Below are 16,699 nucleotides of genomic sequence, written 5' to 3' on the forward strand. Positions count from 1 at the left end.
GCTTGGTATTAGAAGGGAAATAGTCAAAACAGCCACGGGGACCAGAAGAGCAGTTCATTGTATAAATACAGAGACTCGAATCTGTTGAGTCAATCAGTTCACTCACATCTGCAAGGCCCATGCAAGTGCCTCAGATAACCAGGAATTTTTCAAATGTCATTAGAAAGCTATGTATCAGCAACTGAATTGAGCCCTAGTTATCTGGTACTGGATAAAATGCATAGACATCCTTCTCGATCAATCCCATGAGACTGTATTAGTCCATAGTGGAAATATAGACTTTCAGCACACAGGTGGTCATGTAGACATATACACTAAGGTGTGAATCTGGAGGTGAATCCCACTTTGGCATAGCGCTTGCATCTATCAAACCTCTGTGTTTGACAAAGAGGTTCACAAATTCAGCAATGACTCCTTTAAGCCCAAAGTGAAAAAAAGCTGTGTATGTCCAAGATCCTTTCCCAAATTTGTTTGCATTGATTGTTGGTGTTTAAGATAATTACACACTCATTAGCTTGGTGAAGATGAAAGGACAGTATTTACAGGTAGGGTATTTTCTCAAAAAAAAAAAAAAAACAAAAAAAGTATTCATGTCTATTTTTCATTTTTCTCGTCTTTTGGACTCTGTTGGGTTATACAGGGGTTTGCACCTACTTTATTAACAGAGACACAAAATTTATATACAAATACTTTTTTTTATTTAAGTGTAAAGGCACCTTAAAATTTGGAAAACTGTCATGAACACTGATGTAAACAAGTACGCCCATCTATGATTAAACATAATTTCTATCCTTTTTCCCCAGCATCAGCTGTGCTGTGACATTAAACAGCTAGTCACTGATACTTTCCAGACATTCCCTTGCAGACTATTTGAAAGGTTTTAATTTGCTTTTCACATCATCTTGTCTGGCTTCAAGATTGTTTAAGGTGAAGAATGAAGAAACAATGTTCTTAGCTTTGAATATGAACTTGGGTGAAAGGCAGGATAGACCTGGAAAGAAGAAAGCCAAGTGGGCAGTAAAGCATAAACAATGTGACAAGACTTTTCAATACACCACAAAGTTATTTCAATGCCTGTTCAAAAATGTTTACTTCCATGAGCAGCAGAATTGTCCCTCTGCTATCTTCCTATGAGCTTGTGGCCTCTGCCCCCTAAATCCCTTCACCACCAAAACTCCAACTCTCCATGTAACCTGAGATATCTCCATTACAAGCCCAGGCTACCCATTTGACATGTCTGCCAGGGCATGCCATAGCTGAGTCTAGATCAGTCTGTATCTATCAACAGCCACCTTTCTTTTGATGCAGGCACCGATGTGGGCTTTTTCCTACTGAGGATTTTCACAGAACTTCCAGGAATATAATTATTTTGAGTTATCTTGCCACTTCTCTGTCAGGATAAGAGAACATTAGCCAATAAAAACCTGACAGACAGTGCAATAATAGAAGATTATTATTCTTAAAAAAAAAAAAAAAAACAAAAAAAAAACAGATAGACAGAAAGACACACACACACACATGCACGCGCACGTGCGCGCACACAAACTCCACAGGTTTCAAAGGTATTTTCAAAGTTAGTGGGGAGCAACATCTTCTATTTCAATAATCCTGTAGGTTATGAGAAAAAAAAAAAAAAAAAAAAAAAAAAAAAAAAAAGTAACACACTTTTTTTTTCAGTGAAAATGCTTAGTTTGTTCATAATTTGAGGCAAAAATTGTATTTGATGATACACTGAGCTCACAAAGGAACTGTAAAAGCAATGTTAAAATAAATTGCCACAGCAGAAATATTGAGTTTACTGGCTTTTCTCTCCCAGACATTGCACAGAAAAAGTAAACCATCACATTTTATCCAGGAGTTTCTGGAATTTTCCATCAGGAAAGGCAAGGAGCACAAACTTACCATATCTGATCATGGATTCAAACAGAAAAAGGGGTGCAAAGTCAGAAAAAAGACAGTAAACGTCAGAGATGAACTAGGGAGAAACCATTGCTTTCCTTTTGAATGCACACAGTTAAAATTCAATAAGTCAATTTGGAGAAGAATTCAGTGTTAACATCCAGTATTTCTGCACTGTTTGTCTATTTATTAGCAAAGAAAAAGAGAAAAGGCTGTTTTCCTGAACACAACAGGAGTCAGACGGCAATGAGAAGCTCTTCAGAAAGCAATTCCAGATCATGGGAAAGTTTGTTTTCTCAGCAGTTTTTCCTTTCTAAGGGAGAATAATGCCATGACCTCTAAAAAATTTGCAAGATCCAGCTACTGCCATGAATATTCAGTGGCTCTGTGATTATAGTACTTGTGCTGGATGAAGAAAATTCAGAGGTTGCTAGTTCTCTGTGGATTCCCTCATACTGCACCACTGAGTCTACTCTTCTGGGATGTGTCTTTCTGAATTTTTGTCCATTGATGTAGGCCTAAAATTTTGCTGTTTGAAGTCACATTGAAAGCCTTTTGGAAATTTGCTATAAATAATTAGCATTTATCCCCTTTTTTTTTTCTTTCTTTCTGTTATATACTTTTAAAAATGCAGATTTTCTCCAAATACAGCTTCAACCGTCTTTCTTCACCCAGAGTAACTCTCTTTCTAGGCTTTTCTGAGGACTACATGTCTGTGCCTGGGTCTAGTTTTATTTGTCCTGGTTTAAGACACATGCACAATTTCACTCAGAAATGCTGAACAGGAAGGTATGCCTCAACTCCTAGACAGAAGAGGTGGCAGGAGGGAGAGGCTGGCCAAATGACATGGAAATGGAGAAAAATCAGGGAGAAGTAGGTGCATCAGCGGTGATGTGATGGTTCACATATGGTGACCTTTGCTTACCGGTTAGGTAACAGCTTTTCAAGCAGAAAATTTAGTTTCATAAGTAAGTAGTCAACTGTTCAGGAGAATATAAACTGATAGAAGATATACATCCTTCAAGTTGTTGTAACTCGTCTTTATAGGAAAAGAATAATCAAGTATATATGGCAGAGATCACCTGAATTAAATGGCTGAATGCTTGAAGTGCCTTTATTTTTCACTTGGTTCTTTTTAACCATGTTTTTCTTGGGGGTTGTCAGTGCTGATTGTATCCAAGACTGCCTGGACTTTCACAATAAAGAATCTGTACTGCAGACGGATAAAATGTTGTAATATGTAATTGTACTTAGCAAACAGATTAGTCAAGTAAAGACAGATGGCAATGAAGAGACTAACAGTGTCTTGGGGTACTCTTTTTTTTTTTTTTTTTTTCAATAATGAAGAAATTATAGATTTCTCCAGTCCCTCTGAGAGGTTTCTTCTTACATCTCCTAAGACACTGTGACTCTTCTCTGTCTCTTTTCGGCACAATGTACTTGAATGTGCACACAACAGCTGCAACCCACTGATCTCTTATTGCTGGAATGTCTTCAGCAACAGACTTTCCAAACAGCTGGCAGAAGATTTCAGCTGGCAAAGAGGCTGAGCTGGAGATTTAGGCTGGAGATTCATTATAATACTCTTTCATTATGCACTAAATATTTTACCAGTCAGACATTTCTCCCCCCAGAAATACTGTCAAATGGTTTCAGCTTCCTTCAACTCTATATAAAATAGCATCAAGCCATTTAAGCAATGAATATTTGAGAAAGCCACTTTACATAGCTCATGGACATCAGTGAGATAGTCCTATTAACAGGTGGAGTCTATATCTAAGCATGATTATCATCATTTCCTAGATATAGCTGCAGGATAACAGAAAGTTAGGTAACACCTGATGGTATTAATCCATATTTTGTCTGTGGAGATAAAGAAGTTTTTTGTTGTTGTTGTTGTTGTTGGTTTTATCTGTAAAGAAGTTAGCTGTTAAACCCCTCTGCAAGACTTAAGGACAAGCTATGTGTTAAATTTGGGCACTACAGATGTTTACTTTGCCTGAAAGTAAACTGGACAGATAAACAATATTTAGGCTTGTCTCATTGCCCAGTAAATTTGTTTTTATTATGACTGTCTTCTCTACCCTGAGAGATATTCCCAATATAATGTCAGGCAGTGTGAAGAATAAAATAGCAATGGAGACCCATTAAGATAGATTGGCTTTAAATAGTCAAGAATTTTCATCACTTTATTTTCTATATAAACAAACAAACAAACAAAAACAATGACAAAAAAATATCTATGTCAGTCAAGAGAAAAGCACTGTTTAAAGGAAAACAACAGCTCTGCAAAATACCTCAGGGGAGATCCAAGGAATGAAGAGGAGTCCCTGGGACACAGTGATAAAACACTGTGCCTGTGTGATGAGAAATATGCAAAAAATCTCTTAGCTGAACTACCATGGTCCACTGAGATATTCATAGTGATACAAAGATACATTTGAATGGATGTTAACACCCTAATGATTTCAGAAAGGTTAAAAAAAAAAAAAAAAAAAAAAAAAAAAACTACCCTACAGACTCTGCAAGAGAAACAGAAAGACTCTGGCTCAGAATTATCGCTATGCCTGATTCATAGGGCACAAAACAGAAAGGTTTTAATAGGAATAACTAAATGTGCTTGTTAAATATCACAAGTAGCATAATTGAACTGGACTAATTTCTAAAATATTTTAAACAACAGTGAATACTATACTATTCTATATTTATGGTATTAAACAGAGCCAGTACAATCATATGCATTAATTCTGATTTATAGTTCTGATTTTTATAGTTTCTAATCTTCATCTTAAGTTACAATACAGTACATTAGCCCATCACAATTTAGCAGTGTGATTTTTCTGCTTTTCTAAAACGAGGTGGCCCAGCCCTCAACTACAAACATGAATCTCTAAACGCTAAAAGTTATGAACATGTGAGGGGAAAACACCTCCACTACCTATTACCAGGAAATAATTTTCAACCCAGTATAATCTTGCCAAACCATTTTGAACGTATTTAGGCTTTTCTCCTGTAGACTCTGCACTTCAGAGAAATACTGTGAAAGATGTGAATTTAAATACTGTGGAAATACGTACCACACATAGTTAATTCATATTGCCCTGTTGTGGTTCAACCTGGCAGGCAGCTAAGCACCACACAGCTGTTTGCTTACCACCAGTGGGATGGAGAAGGGAATCAGAAAAAGGTAAAACTTGTGAGTTGAGAAAAATACAGTTGAATAGGATAAAAAATAAAGGGAAAATAAAGTTATTATTAATAATAATTGTTATTATTAAATTGGTATGGTGGATCAACTGCTTCAGAGCCGAGTGAACACTGTTTATTGTAAAATTTAGCAGTTACTCACTTACTAAAACAAAAAGAAAAACCATTTTAGTAGCCAACCTACTCCGTGAGTAACAGCTGGAAAATTAAAATGGAGAGGAAAATTCCCTACTTATTATTTCAGTTCATAACTCACTTTATGTTTACAAATATGTAACAAGAAAGAGTTGGGGGAAAAAAAAAAAAAGGAAAAGAAAAGAAAAGAAAAAAAAAGATAAACTATTGCAATGAGGAATTTTCGTTTTTTCCAGGCTTTTTTAACTTTCAAAGGAAGGGACTGATTTTGTCTTTCATCCCAAGCTGCTAAAGTTCAGAGCTCTTGGAAAATTGTCAAGTATTTCCTTACAGAGTTGTTCTGTGTTGATATTAATAAAGGATCCTTTACGGAGAATACACATCCATTAGTTTCTACTATAGATAATCTTATTTCAAAAGAAGAAAATAAAAGTAAGATAATTTTTAGAAGTCACCACTGCCTGTTAACATGGGACAATAGGAAATAGAAAATTTTATCTTTGTTTTTAATAAGGAGCCCCCAGAGACCTTCTTTGTAATCTGCATGGAAGAATTCCACAGAAATGACACTAAATTCTTGAAGACATAGCTGTCTTTCTTACTCCTCATTAACTTTTGATCTGTTAACATTTGCTTTAAAAGATCAAATTCTGAAAGTCAACACTAATCTTTAGTGTGTAACACCTCCAGTTTGAATAACAAATAAATTAAATGGACAAGCACGTTTAGTTAAAATTTCTTGAGAGCAGTAAGATGTTACTATAACATGAGCTGGAAGTGTGCCTAGGTGGCCAAGAAGGCTTACAGCATCCTGGCTGTTACCATGAATAGTGTAGCCAGCAGGACCAGGGAGGTGATCATCCCCCTGTACTCTGCTCTGGTGAGGCCTCACCTGAAGTGCTGTGCTCAGCTTTGGGCCCCTCACTACAAGAAGGACATCGAGGCCCTGGAATATGTCCAGAGAAGGGCTACGAAGCTGGTGAAGAGCCTGGAACACAAATCCTGTGTTCCGGGACTTGGTATTCCTTTCAATTTGCTTTGAAAGATGCCAAAAGGAAGCTGAGAATTTGGCCCCGGCATTTCACTAAAGTAGTACAGGAAAAAGATGAATGTGTAAATTTATGCACATATTCAAATCCGAGTCACAACTTTGATATAATTTGCCATATGAACTGCATTGTGGAAAGAAAATATAAAGGTAGGTGTACACAGACATAAAGGTGATCATTGGTGGGTAGGAGCAATATAGACCTCATGAAGTATTGTGCTTCAGTGAAATTCTAAATACTCACCATCACATGTGAAAAGAATAAATTGTATTGTCTTACTGTGTTATGAACTGAAAGACTGGAAGAATTTTAATAATAGTTGAATATCAAGGATGTCACAGAAATTCCTTTCCAGACTATGTTGAGGTAAGGTCTTTACTGACCTGTAAAACAGAGTATATTCAATCTGAGTACAATGATACATATTTTGGAGAAGTATTCTTGTGACGTGAGATACTGATGGGGAATTACTGACCTTGGAAAACTCAGATTAGGATGGGATAAAACTGTATTAGAAAGAGACCAGCAAATTGTGGTAGGGTGGAGGAGCTGTGAGAAAATTGAATAGATGATGTAGGTCTCTACTAAACAGGAATATGATAAGCACCTAGCTGTACCTGTACAGAGCAAAACTGACCTAATATATAAATATCTAACATCCTAATTCAGCCAAAAATCACAGCTATAACATGCCACAGAAATAAATCAGGATTGATCAAGAACATTGCCAGCATCATTAATCCTGCCAGCAACAGAGAATTTGCTTTGTAAATCTTCCTTTTTCTCCTGGCATGTCCCATGACAAAATCCCAGTCGTGCCTGCCAGTTGATCCTTCAGGAAAGACTCTGATTCCAGTCCCAAATATGGCAACCTAGTCACTCCTGTGAGTGATCAAAGCACACAGAACAGGGACCTGAAAAATATTCAAATGTCATTAGAAAGACCAACATACCCTATTTCTATTTGCAGCTTTAGTCAAACTGGTTTCTAATGTTTTAGAAACCATTAAGAGAAGGAAGAAATTAATTCCAGCCCTAACAAAGAGATAACCATCTACACAAACCCCCTCCAAAATCAGATTAAGACAAAATAAATATTGTTCAAATCAACATTCCTTTCAAGCCCCCTGAAGGATGCCAACACATCAGACACAAAGGGATTTGGACCACAAAAATATTTTTTTCTTTTCCTGGACCTGCTTCTATCTGCTATATATACTCCTCTGTACAGCTTTAGAAGTCCATCCTGTCTCTTCAGCCATGTTTGCAAGACTAGTTCAGACCTCATTCTTCAAACTGGTCAGAAATCTTGTTCTGATTTCCAATATAAATTTATGACAAATGTACAACACTTTGGTTGTATGTCAGGTTTTCCTCTTAATTTAAACAGATCCTATCTTTCTTGATGTTTACTTCCCTCCCTATCCTAAGAGAATTTGCATGGGAATCACCTTTTGCTAAGCCTCACAAATATAGAAGAAACGGAAAAAAATCATGCACAGAGCATTTTGAATGTTTAAAATAATAATGTGAGAGTCATATTGTCTGCCCCATATGCCATCTCTATGTATTATAATGACCACATAAGATCTATAACAATTTGCATTTTGAATATAATTGAAAACACTTAGTTTGCTCCTGTTCAAATTATTTAGATTCTAAATGTATGCATAGGAAATACAGTTGATGTTTGTCTGAATTCAAGCTAAGCTCAAAATAAAACTTAGTCTTAACAAATTAGACTGATGATAGGAAATAAAATAGAAATTGGTATGTTCACCTAATTAAATATTATACATAACTATGTATAATAGTGCAGTTACTCCAATACAGTTCCTCAGCATAAAGAGACAAAAAGTATAGCATAATTTTAAAGAAAAATCTTTAAATTCTTTCAGCAAATCTATTTAAATTGCATTTATGGAAAAGAGCATGACCTTTTATTAAATAGTCTTATTGTGTTTAGCCTGAGTAGATAAGATTCATGTCGGTTGACAAGATTTTTAAGGCAGAGGAAAAGGTGAAAGGTAATTATGGCGTACCTTGGCCAGTCCTTAACTAAACTAAAAAGAAGGAATCAACTGTAATTCTCAAACGTAACAAGAGATGAAGCCAACCCAAAGCAGAACAAAGATTTCAGCTTTTTAGGACTTATTCCTTTTCCTTTCTTCTCCACTCCCTCCATTTGAATTAAATATTGACTAAAGAAAGTATATATAACTCTTTAATAGGTCTGCAGAGCCAAAGACATTGCCTCAAATGGCACAAGAAAAGCAAGTTCAAGCCATTAAAGAGCTTGAATATGAAACCTCAGAGAAAATCTGTCATCTAGAATAGAAAGTGTCAATTAAAGACAGTCTAAAGCCAACATCATTTTTGAGAAGCATGGAAAAACTACCCAGCATTGTTCAGATAAATTCTCCAAAATTTAGCTCTAGTGCCAGTGAATCAACTACTTCTGTTGCTGAGTCCTAACTAAATTCTTCAGGGAGAGGCCACTAGAAATTGTCTCCTTGATTGAAATACAACATGAGGGTTTTATGCCAGACTGAAAAAAGAGTAATAATAAATCAATCCTATTATACCCTATTTTGATGCAAATAGTTTTTCAACCAGTAACCAAAGAAGTTTGAGAAAGCCATACTTCTATAACATAGTCCTTCAGCAGAGTGAGTTTTTCACTAGATTGGTTATAACATCTTAGAGAGAGGAATTAAATTCATCTGCCAAAGCATGCCAAAAAATCCTTTTGTATCATATCATTACCCTTTAAGTTCTAATTTTTTGTTTAACCATCAAATAAATGTAGAGCTCAGTGTATGATAAGAGAAAACAGTTTTAGTAACTGACCAGTGAAGTTGAAAGCTGTCTTTCTATATCCTGGGTAGATGCTTTTACTGCTATGAGATGCCTTCATTCAAATTCCTGCAGTTAGATATAGTGCTTAACACACCCATCACAGTATCATTTAAAAATACGAGGGTTCATATAGCTCCCCATACCTGTGCTCTTCTTGGAGATGGGATACAAGGAATGAATATCTCCCCTGCACAACAGTTCATGTTGTACTTCCATTACTTTAAACTTACACTGTTTCTGCAGTACCTGATTTAGACAGACAAGAGGTCAAACACAGTGCTCCCTTGGAATCTCCAACAGCAGATAATGGCTTCTGCTGAAAATGTGACTTTCTTTTCATGGCAGCAGACATACAGACACACAGCTCTGATGGAAATCAGGAAACTCCAAAACTACTTCTAATTTATGAAACCTACTACTTGACTTAATTACAAGGTCAATGGAGAAGATCCCTTTAACAAAAGAAACCTGATCCCTAGGTAAATGTGTAAAGTGCAAGGCTGAAGGAAAGAAATAATTAATTATGTTCCAACTCACACACGGGTTAGTTGCCAAAAGGATGTCACACCTTCTGCCAGCAACACAATTGTCAATAGATAATCACTGAGCCAGCCTGACGGTGTGGTAGGGAAGTGAGGAGACTGTCACATTTTGCTCTCCAGCGCGGCTGTGAGAACCCCAAGTCTTGCTGCTTGCCTACCAAAATGCTACAGTTAATTACTGACTTTACAGAGAGGAACTGATCGATGCTGAACATTAGGTTTCTTCTTGTTTCAGCTGTAAAGAATATAAAATCTGACTTTAGTATTGGAATGCGAGCATGGAGAAGATAAAAACAGCAGCTACAGCATGGGAATGCATCCAATCCTCTTGGCCAGAACCAACAGTGAATAAAATGCACTGAAAAGTGTGGTTCTGTTCAGAAAAGTGACTATGTAAAAAAACCAAATGCTGTCCACTGCAACCCATAGGGCAAAACCCCTGCTGGCACAAAGAAGAGTCTGTGATCCGATGGTGGAGGAAGCAGGACAGAAGAATTTGCTTGCCATCTATCTGCTCTGACGGTTATCTGCCCAGTCTTCTATCAAAAAGCTGGTAGGTGAAAGCCATTTCTGCCTATTATGGCTTATAAGCATTGAATCGCATCCTGGGGTTCAGGGTTTCAATTTCTGGGCAGAAAAAAGAAACAAACAGTACTCCTCGTCTGGACCAAAACAATAGAGAGGGCAGAAGACTGGAGGCCAAAAACCTTCTTGCGCTGCTGGAAATGCTATATTTCAGTGCAATTTCTCCATCCTCACAGCAAGTGTCCTCTTCATAGAGAATATCAAAGAGAAAAAAATTTAGAGTTTTGCTGAACTTAGATCTAAGATTAAATACAGACGTTTATCATTCTCCTAAGCATCCTCTTCACAGCTTTGTTGTTTGAGTACTAAAGCTTATTAACAGCCGATGGGTGCTACAAATATAGGTAAAAATATTTAAAGTTCTCATATGGAAATTAATATTGAGTACAGATACACAGATCTGTTACAAATATCTAATAAGAAACATTGGAAAATACTGCCCACAGTCTCCTTTTAAAAGTAGTGGGGGATCACAAACACATTGCTCAAAGTCCAGTACCAGCAAATTGTCTGAGATTCATGTTATTAGTTAGGAAAGAATTCAACCTTGACATTTCTTTTAGTGAAGCAATCATCTGTCAAGAACTCTTCACACACGATTAGCTGAAGAAATGTCACCAGAAGTTAATTTTTTATTGAACATATATACAGTTTGCTCTCATTTTCTTGCTTTAAGGAGAAAAAAAAAAAAAAAAAAAAAAAAGTCATCTGGTTGATAAAAAAATACCATTTAATTAGCTTGAAATCAGTGGTTTCAAGAATAAAACAAAGAATATTTATAATCTGACAAAATAGATGTGAATTCAATGTCTTCAAAGAATCACAGAGTATTTATTTTATCACTCTCAAATCTCTAGCTACCCTCTCAGGTTTCCATACAAATTAAAAAAATATAAATATATAATAAAAAAGAAAGTACACCTGTACAAGGCCTCTACAGCATCTATACAAATTTTTTAAAGGAGAGATGAGATCTACAAGGTAGTTTTAATTTCATCAGCACCAAGCATATATTCCCAGCTGAGGAAAACCAGGACAGTTCTGCTCACATCAATAGAGCTATTTTTTCTAAAACTGACCAGCAACGTAGCCTTTAGTATTTAGCTCAGTCAAGGTTATCACTTCACAGTCTTGCTAACAAGCCTTGTTGATCTGAGTCATATTCCTGGTCTAACTTGCCAGTAATGAAGAAAATCTTCAGTGACTCAGGCTCCCCTTTCATGCAAGTCACTGGAGTTCACTGAACAGCTGAACATATCTGGCACCAGTGGGCTACATGGGGATTTTTTTCTCTCAGGCTAGAGTGGCAGTGCTATTCCAATGAGACCATTCTGTCATGGGAAGTAACAGATGGGGAGATGGCTCCCAGGCTCACTTCTATTGAGTGCTCTGCTTAAAAGCAACCAGGCACTGTGGGAATTGAAGAGTTGCAATCTGCATGCATGAGAACAGCATTATAAATGCATCTATTACGCATCTTAGCATGAGGCCTGATTGGAAGATAAATATATTTGCTGAGCAATATAAGCATTATTGTCACCCTGAGAGAAAAAAAAAAAAAAAAAAAAAAAACAACAACAACATCAACAAAACAATAAACAGTGAAGCAAGATTGATGAAAGAAAAAATACACTCCTGATTTTCATAGTCAAAGTATATATATATATGCTCCTTGGGGGAAGAACTCAGGAACAAATCTTCCCCTTTGTATTAACACTTATTTGCACATTTCAAAGGTTCCTTTACACACTGAAGGCAAGAAAAGTGAAGGGGTGCTTTGGTTTTACAGGCTCCCTGAACTTAGCGACTTTAATTTGTATCTTATGAACAACACAGAGTCTGGTAAGGAGTGTGATTAAAAGCTTATGTCAACAGAGTTTCTGCATAGAAAGGTTTTTTAGCTTTGAGTCCTAGATATTACAGGGAAATACAATTTAACAGAATATAAGAGCATACGATACCAAAAACATACTACACGATTACACTATACATCTTCAAAACAGTACAGGGAATAATCAGAGAGAATATTATCATAATAAAGATAAATGGATTGTGGAATCCATTCCACAATCCAACAAGAGATGTTAAACATCTCCTTGTTTAACATCTGCCCATCTTTCCAACACCTACATCACCAGTAGATGAAATTAAAAGCAGATGAAATTAAAAAGATGGGTTAAAGTAAGGTGTCTGGTGTAATGCAGTGTCCTGGGCCATCTAAATAGCTTTCTACATTGGCAGGGATGACCGTTTACCCCAAATCACCTCTCCTTCGACATTGAGTTGACATAGTACTGAGGGAGAGAAAACTTGAAGTCATGAGGTTTGCAAGTGTTATATGAAGTATGAACCATCATGGGCAACGGAAAACCCCAGAGAATGCTAAGTCTGCCAGTCAAAAGCAGGAACATCCAAAACAACCAATTATCCCAGTAGGAAAGGGCAAAGAAGTAATTTGCCACTTTTTTTTTTTTTTTTTTTTTTACTTGCTGACATCCAAAACTACTAGTTTGCATTCAAATTATTGATAGAAATGCATTCTTATTAGTAGCATGAATTCTGCATGAAATATTCTGACTAGCATGTCTTGTGACTGCCATTCTGCAACATGTTGTGTTGGCTGGCTGTGGTTCGTTAACAAGCAATAGCTGTGGCCAGCTGAAGGCTGTTCATTTACTGACTTGCTCCATTGCAATTAGTGAGACTTTTTCTAACTGTTTTGGGATTCTGTTCTGATTTGTGCAGACAGAATTACACTGGTACTAGCACTGGCATTGCAGCACATAAACTATATGTCTCGTAGATGCAATAGGTATGCAATAGGTTACCTCAGTAGGAATGAAGGCTACTTAAAATGAAGGATCATACACAAGTAAAATTAATGTTTCTTCGCAAGAGTCTTGCTTACATGAGCATTAAAAGACAGAAATTGTTATCTTTCCAGAGCTAGATTTTCTTGAATGTCTGCAAGTTGGACCCCTCCTATTAATACCTGCCAAACATAGCAAGAACAAATTGTATTTTTGCAGCTGACACTTCATGCTGAGGAGAAAAAAAAAAAAAAAAAAAAAAGAATTTGATCTTGCCTTCTTGTCAACTGAGACATAGCATGGGAATCTCTTCCCTAAAACAGGAGAATTAGCAGAACCACACAGGAAATCTGGCATGAGCATTCTCACAAAGACAATTCAATGCCTTATTTATTGCACTCGAAGATTTATGCAGTGTAATTCCTTTCTGGAGATAAGCTCTTATTTCAAATCTATGCAGAAGAAATAATTTTAGAGCTTCAGAATTTGTAATGCTTTTAAATATTACTTCCCCTCTGTGCTACATGTTTCCTGAGAGAGTTTTGAATTGCAAGTCATTGAGTGAGGCTGAAAGTATCCATAGTGTCATCCTACAGAAGTTATCTTGCATTTTCTCACTGATGTGAGCAAAAAATATTTATGTGCTAGTATAAGAAATAAAACTGTGAAAAACAGGGATTATATTACAGCCAAACATACAATCTAGGAGAGAAAGCGAAGGAAAAAAAAAAAGAGTTAACCCAGTGCTAGGACTCTAACCAAGTTAAATGAATGAAACTAAAATTATAACAAGCTAGAAAGCTCATTAAAATCAAATAGCTTACTATATATATATATATATATATAAAACAGTGCTAGTTAACTACTGGAACAATTTACTTTGACATGTGGAAGATTTCCCATCATTTGCATTCTTTAGATCTACACAGGGCTTCTGGCCAGCAAAGAACACTGCTGTTCAAACAGAAGTTGTGTTCAATACAGGAATTATTGGGTGATAGGTTATGGTCTTTGTAGTGACATAGTCAGATAAAATGACTACAATAGCCTCATCTGACCTTGAACTCTGAATTTCCATCCCAGAAGAGCCTCATGCAATTGATGCACCAATAAATGGCACATCTGGTTGACTGCCTGGGGGCAAAAGAAAATTCCAGTACAAGCAATCTTAAGCACTTGCCTTAGCACAGCTACTTGCAGAAGGCCATTTAAGACAATGTGCTGTGCTGACCACAAGCCTTCTCTCAGTAAATTGTGTTTATATGTCGTTGAATAAGAGTATGAACCATCAACTCAACAGTCCAAGCTTTTTCTTTTTTCCTTCCCCCTTCTATTAATAAGAGAATGTGTGTACACAAATCTTTGTACTTTTTATTAAATGCTTCAGTTCTTGTACATTGTTATCTGTTAAAGCAAACCCATAAAAATCAACAATATATCTCTCTTGAGTGTTTATTGTCTTCAGCAGCTGCTTAATTGGCAAGTTTGTTTCCAGTAGGTTGAATGAATTATAAAAATTCTTCAGCTTTAATAAACTGATACCCTACTGATCACCCTAGAATATTCCTTTTGTGAGCGAATGCTCTACATTATCCTCCTATGTTGTTTCATGTAGATGCCACTAGCTCCTGAGAACCATGCAGTTAAAATGAAAACGTTGAAGAGCTTTCAGCATGGAGCTGCTTTTTCATGTAATTATGCCTGCTGTTAATAGCCTTCCATTAAAGCCATGGCACAGGTTTTTGCTAACCCACTGCAAATGATTGGTTGAAATTTAAAATACCACAATGAGCCACAAAATACCAGTTTTCACATTGAGCTCAAATTGCCAGATTTCAAACCTTTTTTTTGCCTCTACAAGTGACAGGGTGGGCAATATTACAACAGCTATTACTTAAGGGAAGCACTGAACTTATCAATTTGAAGCTATGAAAATCTTCCTCAGGGCTCACCTGGGAGGTGCTTTCCTGAAAATGACACAGCTCTGCCTATTGCTGGTGGTGTCAGTGTGAGCTCCAAATTCAGACAACTGGATCTAATAAATGGCTAGCTGTATAAATCCAGACACTAACCAGCATCCCCTGCAGTGCTCCAGCTTGCCTGAAGAGGTGAATGCCTAGGTAATTGAGCTTGGACATTTTTTAAGGGAAACTGCTGTCAGTAAAGAAAAAAAAGATAAAAAGTCGTAAAGAAATCCCAGTAAAGCTAGCATATGCATTACATTGAAATTACAGAATCACAGAACCGTAGGGGTTGGAAGGGACCCCAAAAGATCATCGGGTCCAACCCCCCTGCCAAACCAGGTTCCTCAGAGCAGGCTGTCCAGGTAGGCATCCAGACAGGCCTTGAATATCTCTGGAAGAGACTCCACAGCCTCCCTAGGCAGCCTGTTCCAATGCTCCATCATCCTCACCGTGAAGAAGTTTGTTTGCATGTCAGTGCGGAACTTTCTGTGCTCTAACTTGCAGCCATTGCCCCTTGTCCTATCCCCACAAACCACTGAGAATAGGTTGACTACATCCTTCTGTCCCCCACCCCTCAGATATTTATATACACTGAGGAGATCCCCTCTCAGTCTTCTCTTCTCCAGGCTGAACAGACCCCGGTCTCTCAGCCTTTCTTCATAGGGAAGATGCTCCAGGCCCCATATCATCTTTGTGGACCTCTGCTGGACTCTTTCCAGGAGATCCCTGTCTTTCTTGTACCGGGGAGCCCAGAACTGGACACAGTACTCCAGGTGAGGCCTGACCAGGGCAGAGTAGAGGGGGAGGATCACCTCCCTTGACCTGCTGGCCACACTCCTTTTAATGCACGCCAGGATCCCATTAGCCCTCTTGGCCACAAGGGCACAGTGCTGGCTCATGGTCAACCTGTCGTCCACCAGGACCCCAGGTCCTTCTTCTCAGAGCTCCTCTCCAGCAGGTCGTCCCCCAGCCTGTACTGATACTTCAGGTAAAAGGGTAAATTCAGGTAAATTCATTCAGGGATTCCTGATTTGTTTGTTCTTATATATTGGAGAAATCCCACAGCAGCTTATCACTGAGAGTTACAGAAAGCACTTTCATTTTTTGAAGTAACATTTTATTAAAATGTCCTGTGCCAGAACCACCAGCAGCAGACCACTCACCTCCAAAGCCACATTCAAATGACTGCAATTAAATAGTTTGTAATCTGTGAGCCTAAAGGTAGGATAGATTAAGGATTAAGCTGAAACAGAGTTCCTCATGTATTTTGCAGAGAATTCAGTCAACATTAAGGCAGGCAAACACAGGCATGTAAAAATGCAAGTGTGTACATGTGAGCTGGGATCCAGACTCATGCTGAAGTCAATGAACAGAGCTAAGCAGGCCACCCTACAATGGACACCTATTCACTAGTCCATGGAATCACACTTGCTCTACTGCGTGTACTCACTTCTCACTTGAGTTTGATTCAGTTGTTTGCTCATAAATCCCTGCTGCTTCTTCAGATGCTCTAAAGCATCCCACAAGACCTTCAGCAGCAATTGCAAAAACATCTCTGAAGTCTTGCATCACATCCCCATCCCCTGGCTGATGTCCTAAACAACTTGACAACATCCCGAGTAGTAATAGACAACAGAGTGTAAAACTGA

This window comes from Anas platyrhynchos, chromosome 1 (genome assembly GCF_047663525.1).
Source record: "Anas platyrhynchos isolate ZD024472 breed Pekin duck chromosome 1, IASCAAS_PekinDuck_T2T, whole genome shotgun sequence".
NCBI lineage: Eukaryota > Metazoa > Chordata > Aves > Anseriformes > Anatidae > Anas > Anas platyrhynchos.